Below are 8,053 nucleotides of genomic sequence, written 5' to 3'. Positions count from 1 at the left end.
AAGAGAAGAGATGACTAAGCAAGACTTTGTCTTTATTTAGTTCCTGCTTGCGGGAGAGGTCTATTAGCCAATACCTAAAATGGATTATAACATAAAACTAGAAATAGTTCAAAGTGTATTAGTAGTATTACATATATAGGGAAATGGGTAATTATTTCTGCCTAGGGGAGGTGCCAGGGAAATGAAATAAGAGACATTGAGAGTTTGCCATGAGGAGAAATAGAACAAAGCATTTCAGGAGAGGAAATTGCTGTGCAAAGGCATGGATGGATGAAGAGGACATGAAATATTGGCAAGTTCACAGTTAGGCCAATAGAGCCTTGGGGAAAAATAGTTCTCTCATTGTTTGGTGCTTTTTTCATGGTGTCCGTGAATGTGCATGAGTATACAATGCTAATTGTTCTCTGAAAATAGAAAAACAAATTGACTATATGCTGGGAGTGAAGTGATTCCTTAACACCTTGGCTTCTGGAAGAAAGATTCTTGAATACCTTGAACTGCTATTGACAAGGTTAGGCTTTCTTGCTACTGGTGCTAGCTGATGTTTAATTTTAAAAATACTCAGGATGGGGAACACAGGTATACCTGTGGCGGATTCATTTTGATATTTGGCAAAACTAATACAGTTATGTAATTTTAAAAATAAAATAAAATTAAAAAAATACTCAAATGAAAATAAGAACATATATAATCACTGTGCCTATTGAGCATCACAAAGAATAGTTTTTTTTAAAAAAAAGGAATATTGCCATAAATTTGAATAAATTTCCTGCATTTCTCTAGTCACAGGAAATAATACTAAACATTTTTCCGCTTTCTTATTGAAAAGTTGAATTAAGAGAAATGTATAACTTGTAACATTTCTCATTAACGGTAATTAGTTTCTGCATTTGAACAACATCATAAACATTCAAATGTGTGTCTTAGTGAGATATAAAAATTATAACCTTTTGAAAATCACCCAAACAAAGATAAACTATGAGAGCTTTTGAATATAAAGTATACAGAGGAAATGGTGCAATTACATGGAACTTTCAATACAATTAGTTTAAATTGATTTCATTATGAAATTTAAACTCTCGTATATAGTTAGTACAGTTTATTTATAGGCTGCCTCTGAGTAGTTTGGAAAGCTGCACAAATGCTTTGTCATTAATCTTCACTTCCTTCCTCATCTTCTCTGTGCAGAAATTGATTCTCTCAGTCTTGGTGCAGCCTCTACACAGGTATGGATGGACTGTGTGGGCTCCATGGGTCAGGGTACGATGGAACATTTAAATCTCCATTGCAATCATTGATCTTTTTCTCCTTCTCTTTCATCTAGATGGGGAGCGACCAGGCACTCCAGATTCTGTATTGACCCCTTATCACTCATTTATTTAAACATTCATTGCAATCCTGTGCTTCTTTATCTAAATCTGGGCAGGACAAGATGGAATTGAAACTCAGGGCAACAAGGAGTACCCACATACCCTTCCCGCTCAGTCAGGTGAATTCCAGGGGATGTGCAAAATGTGCTGAGAGTTCAGACAGTAGGACAGGTGTGGAGCATCTTCCTGGAACATTCATTTCCCTCAAATATTTTTGTATTAAACCTTACTTTTTTCATAAATAAATTCCACTATGTCATGAATTAGAATGCACAGTAGAACTAGAATATACTTAAACTAAAACAAACAAATTTAAAAATTGTTTTCACTCTTGTCCCAAGATACTTCCCCAGATCCATCAGGCTTTTCTGTTCATGCTCTTCTCTTATGATAGGTACTATAGTGGAATGGGAAAGACTAGAGATCTCTTCAAGAAAATTAGAGATACCAAGGGAACATTTCATGCAAAGATGGGCTCAATAAAGGACAGAAATGGTATGGACTTCACAGAAGCAGAAGATATTAAGAAGAGGTGGCAAGAATACACAGAAGAACTGTACAAAAATGATCTTCATGACCCAGATAATCACGATGGTTTGATCACTGACCTAGAGCCAGGCATCCTGGAATGTGAAGTCAAGTGGGCCTTAGAAAGCATCACTACGAACAAAGCTAGTGGAGGTGATGGCATTCCAGTGGAGCTATTTCAAATCGTGGATGATGATGCTGTGAAATTGCTGCACTCAATATGCCAGCATATTTGGAAAACTCAGCAGTGGCCACAGGACTGGAAAAGGTCAGTTTTCATTCCGATCCCAAAGAAAGGCAATGCCAAAGAATGCTCAAACTACCACACAATTGCACTCATCTCACACGCTAGGAAAGTAATGCTCAAAATTCTCCAAGCCGGGCTTCAGCAATACGTGAACTGTGAACTTCTTCCAGATGTTCAAGCTGGTTTTAGAAAAGGCAGAGGAACCAGAGATCAAATTGCCAACATCCGCTGGGTCATCAAAAAAGCAAGAGAGTTCCAGAAAAACATCCATTTCTGCTTTATTGACTCTGCCAAAGCCTTTGACTGTGTGGATCACAACAAACTGGAAAATTCTGAAAGAGATGGGAATACCAGACCACCTGACCTGCCTCTTGAGAAACCTTTATGCAGGTCAGGAAGCAACAGTTAGAACTGGACATGGAACAACAGACTGGTTCCAAATAGGAAAAGGAGTCCGTCAAGGCTGTATACTGTCACCCTGCTTATTTAACTTCTATGCAGAGTACATCATGAGAAATGCTGGACTGGAAGGAGCACAAGCTGGAACCAAGATTGCCGGGAGAAATATCAATAACCTCAGATATGCACATGATACCACCCTTATGGCAGAAAGTGAAGAGGAACTAAAAAGCCTCTTGATGAAAGTGCAATAGGAGAGTGAAAAAGTTGGCTTAAAGCTCAACATTCAGAAAACAAAAATCATGGCATCTGGTCCCATCACTTCATGGCAAATAGATGGGGAAACAGTGGAAACAGTGTCAGACTTTATTTTTGGGGGCTCCAAAATCACTGCAGATGGTGACTGCAGCCATGAAATTAAAAGACGCTTGCTTACTCCTTGGAATAAAGTTATGACTAACCGAGATAGCATATTGAAAACTGGAGACATTACTTTGCCAGCAAAGGTCCGTCCAGTGGTCATGTATGGATGTGAGAGTTGGACTGTGAAGAAAGCTGAGCTCTGAAGAATTGATGCTTTTGAACTGTGGTGTTGGAGAAGACTCTTGAGACTCCCTTGGACTGCAAGGAGATCTAACCAGTCCATTCTAAAGGAGATCAGCCCTGGGTGTTCTTTGGAAGGACCGATGCTAAGTCTGAAACTCCAGTACTTTGGCCACCTCTTGCGAAGAGTTGACTTGTTGGAAAAGATTCTGATGCTGGGAGGGATTGGGGGCAGGAGGAGAAGGAGATGACAGAGGATGAGATGGCTGGATGGCATCACCAACTCTATGGACATGAGTTTGAGTGAACTCCGGGAGTTGGCAATGGACAGCGAGGCCTGGCGTGCTGCAGTTCATGGGGTTGCAAAGAGTCAGACACAACTGAACGACTGAACTGAACTGATAGCCGATATTATAAGAAACTGTGGGGAATTCCATGCTGGTCCAATGCTTAGGGACTCCACTGGTGCTTCTTCTCCAGGGGGTATAGGTTCAATCCCTGGTTGAGGAACTAACACCCAGCAAGCCATGCCATGCAGCCAAAAAAAGAAACTCTGGCATTTGCTACTGTGATGTTTGCTATGGTGAATTATTAATATGTGGAGTATGGGAATCTAGGGCGTCATAGTAGCTAATAGGAGGCAGCTCAATGAGAGTCATGATGTAACTCTTCAAGAGGTCCCAAGTGTTAAAAAATGCATGAAACAAAAACACAGCTACCATGAACTGCCCGAAAAAAGAGTTCATGAGGTTAGAATTTCTGCTGAGCCTATGGTGTCTCCTGAGTCCAAGAGCCACAGGTCTTCAACAGAATGAATCCAGCTCTATTTTCTCAATGTTCCAGGCTCAGCACGACCAGCTATAAGATGGGCACTCTAGGGGAAAAGTCACAGCTCAATAAAAACAGCCCCAACAGCAAGAAAAATGTATTCTTGAGATTTAAGTGGCCTTGGGGCTCAGATATTCGGATCCCTGTCCTTCCCACTCTGGGCTATGATACAGATTTTCCACGGGCAATATGCTTTCTGACTCTCAGGAATAGCTTTGAGAGCATCCCCTCAACAGCATCGACCCCTCTCTACAACTAGTACATGGTGCTGGCTCTCCCCAGCGCACGAGCCATCTGAACATCTGCTGACCAGATACAGTTCACCGGACTTCAGCTTGCAGTTTCCACAAGAGAATTTACAGTGTGAGGAACAACTGCTGGCTCTATAAACTGCCTCTCTCTCCCTTTTACTATGACTGTTTCTGCTCTTCTTAGGGAAGTTGCCCTGCTTTGTAACAGCTGCTTGCCCCCTGAGCTTTGAGTGCCAAAGACAAAGGAAGACACAGAGGTGCGAAGCAGGGGCAGGGGGTGGGGGGAATCACACTCACCACCAGATTCCTCTCTAGATATAGAGACCTCAGACGGGTTCTCTACGATACAGGTAAGCTAACGATCTGTCCTCCTCATAATTAAAACAAGAGAAAGGGCCACTTCTATGAACTCTGCATGAAAGCCACACCTTTTGGGACTTCTTGGGCAGTCCTGTGGTTCAGACTCCACCTTCCAATGCAGGGGGTGTGGGTTCAATCCCTGGTTGGCAGCTAAGATTCCTCATGGCCAAAAGCCCCAAACATAAACAAAAGAAGCAATACTATAACAAATTCAATGTGCCTATATGCTCCATCGCTTCAGTCATGTGCAACTCTTTGCAACCCTATGGACTAGAGCCTGCCAGGCTCCTCAGTCCATGGGATTCTCCGAGCAAGAATACTGGAGTGGGTTGCCACGCCCTCCCTCCAGGGGATCTTCCTGACCCAGGGATTGAAGCCACATCTCCTGCATTAGCAGACAGATTCTTTACCACTGAGCCACTGGGGAAGCCCCAACAAATTTCATAAAGACTATAAAAATAGTCCACATCTTAAAAAACAGCACACCTCTAGCAACAATGCTGCTTCTACACCTGGTTCAACCACTGAGCCCTTGAAGTCTCTCCATATCTCTAGGCCACTCTGCCTTCGTTCAGTCTAATAGAACTCTAATATCTGTATGTTGTGGGAATGCCTTGCCCTTGAAACAAAAATTCATGAGGTGCTAAAGACAACCATTCAGAGGTGTCTGTAAAAGACACGTATTAGCAGCCTTTCTATTTCTTTTTGTACCCTTCTTGCACTTAGTTCAGCAGGCTATAAAACCATGGGAAGAATTGCTTTTACTGTAAAGCAGCCTTCAGAGACATTCGCAGACTTCACATGAAAGGCTTGATTTAGGGTTTCCCTACACATACTCAGGCTTCCCTGGTGGCTCAGCTGGTAAAGAATCCGCCTGCAATGAGGGAGACCTGGGTTCAGTCCCTGGGTTGGGAAGATCCCCTGAAGAAGGGAACTGCTACCCACTCCAGCAATCTGGCCTGGAGTTTCCAGAGACTGTATAGTCCATGGGGTCGGAAAGAGTAGGACACGACTAAGAGACTTTCACTTTCACGCACACGCAGGCAACCTGGGTTCAATCCTTTGTTTGACAAGATCCCCTGGAGAAGAGAATGGCTACCCACTCCAATATTCTTGCCTGGAGAATCCCATGGACAGAGGAGCCTGGAGGGTTACAGTCCATGGGGTCACAAAAAGTCGGGCACGAATGAGCAACTAACATTTTCATTTTCATGCTCTCACTTCATACTTTATCACTGGAGAAGGAAATGGCTACCCACTCCAGTATTCTTGCCTGAAGAATCCCATGGCCAGAGGAGCCTGCCGGGCCATGGTCCATGGGGTTGCAGAGAGTCGGACACAACTGAGCGACCGAGCACGCACAGCCTGCGGGGGAGAAGGAGGTGTGCGCCCATCATTGGTGTCTTCCTTTCAATGCTCAGCTAAGTAGACAATAAACAAACCACTTTTCAGAAAAAATTACCTCTTCCAACATACTAAATGATACCCTGGTTGTATGTGTTAACTTCCGTCACTGTAAAAATGAATTTACCTCATACAGTAAGCAATCTACTTTTTGAGAGTAATTCGGTTACATGATTAAAGCCGATACTTTTCAAAAGGTGGGGCTTTCTCTCATGGACTACGCTACAAATGGAATCTTAAAGCTGGGACATTTTTTTTTTTTAACTCCAGATACTGTTTAGAAGATGACAGTTATGATTTCCTATTATCAAGTAGTTAATGAAAAGGAAATGATGCTGATATCTTGGTGGCCTATCAAAAGACTTTTGCTGGTTACTATTCATTGCGAGAAAAATGAGTTTATTGAGGTATAAACCAGGATGGCCTGGAGGGGAAGGAGAATGGACATTCTGTCAGTGATTCTTGAGCAAACAAGCACTGGGAAACCATCGAGCCAGTTCTAATAGAAAGGCAGATCATCTGATTCCTGGCCAGAATCCATTCATCACTGCTCCATCTCATATAAGCACAGCCACTTGACCTCAATGTCAGAGGAGAACTTGGCTGGACTTCAGGGACCCATAAGAGATTGTAACTGTCCAACTAGGAAGGCATAAAACCTGGGAAATGAATATGCTCCCTGGGGTGTCATCAGCACCAATGGGACAGACCAGATGTAGCTTTTGAAAGGAAATCCAATCAAGGGTACACTTCAGGTTCTCTGGAAGAGGAATATCATTCCTCATTCATTCATTTTATAATTCACCAATATTTGTCAAGCATTTATTTTGTGATAGGTACTGTACTAGGCCATAAGACTACAGAGATGAGTGAGATAAAGACATTTAGCAGGGCTGTGCCATAAAAGGACCTTACCAGTTGAAATGAGAAATTTGGATTTTAGTCTAAGTGTAGAGGAAATCATGAAGTGTAGTGGAAATCACTCCAGTGGCTAAGACTCCACACTCCTGATGCAGTGCCCTGAGTTCGATCCCTGGTCAGGGAACTAGATCCCACAGGCTGAAACTAGAGATGTCACATGCCACAGCTACAAATCAAAGATCTGCACAGCCAAATAAGCAAATAGACATTAAAAAAATAATTCAGAAGAGGGAAGGAGTGAGGAGGAGAGGAAAGGAGAGGAAGAAAGAGAAAGAGATGAACTCCTTTATTACCTAGCTTACCCTTACAGTTCATTCCTTTGTCATAATTATTTCTTAAGCTAGGAAAGATACAGAATTAGCCCTGAATTTTGGGGGCAACTCTGTTGAGCCAGTACCCAACACTCAATGGAACCTTGAGCAAGTCACTTAACACTCAAACACCCTTGGATCACAGACAATCTGTGATCTCTTCCACTGGTTAACTTCTTCCTGTTTCTGTTGGCTTGTGCATGAATCTTCACTGATTATTTTTCTTTGAACACATAAGATAAAAATTATAAACATTAAAGCTTTCTCATATCAAGAAAGCTTGCAACTTCTCCAAAAGATCAAGGACAGCAAACACAGAGTCTGAAAAATGCAGTCAATGAACAGGTGTTGTGAAAAAAATTAAAAGATTATCGAACACAAATATATTACCCATAAAAATGCAACATCCTGGAGGAGGTGGGCACCATGCTGGACCCAGTACTGATTTGGCAAGATTAAAACTACAGGAGAAAGGACACTGAGGTACAGAGAGATGGAAGGATCCTGGATTTGACTGACGATACTTGGTGAGAAGACAAGCTGCCTTTTGAGAATGTGCAATACCACTGAATGAACTTCCTGAACCTGAACAGGAGAACAGTGGCACCACAGAATTTGTTAAAGGACAAGAAATGAAGTGGACCAACTTATCCTTACGGAGTCTCCATGAGAATGCTCCCCCATAGTAAAACTGATGTTTGGCTCTTTGTTCACAAACAGATTTCTTTCTTAAAGGCAACATCCTGGGTGTTACAAGCTCTGGATTGTGATTCAGAAGGTCTGAACATTGGTTTCATTTTGTTACCAAATTTATGATTTTTGAGAAAGGTGCTTAGTAGTCCTGATGGTCTGAAAAACAGTTTATAAAAATGGGTTATGATTATCTATAGG

The 8,053-nt window shown here is 42.1% G+C and overlaps 1 pseudogene; it reads left to right on the top strand.

The window, feature by feature from the left end:
- Positions 1-3,807: 3,807 nt before the first annotated feature.
- On the top strand, positions 3,808-7,848 carry LOC129659924 (anaphase-promoting complex subunit 13-like; annotated as a pseudogene).
- Positions 7,849-8,053: the final 205 nt, after the last annotated feature.

Source organism: Bubalus kerabau, chromosome 9, assembly GCF_029407905.1.
Source record: "Bubalus kerabau isolate K-KA32 ecotype Philippines breed swamp buffalo chromosome 9, PCC_UOA_SB_1v2, whole genome shotgun sequence".
Lineage (NCBI taxonomy): Eukaryota > Metazoa > Chordata > Mammalia > Artiodactyla > Bovidae > Bubalus > Bubalus kerabau.
Note: the sequence above shows the minus strand (reverse complement) of the source record. Positions and strands in the feature narration are given on the sequence as shown.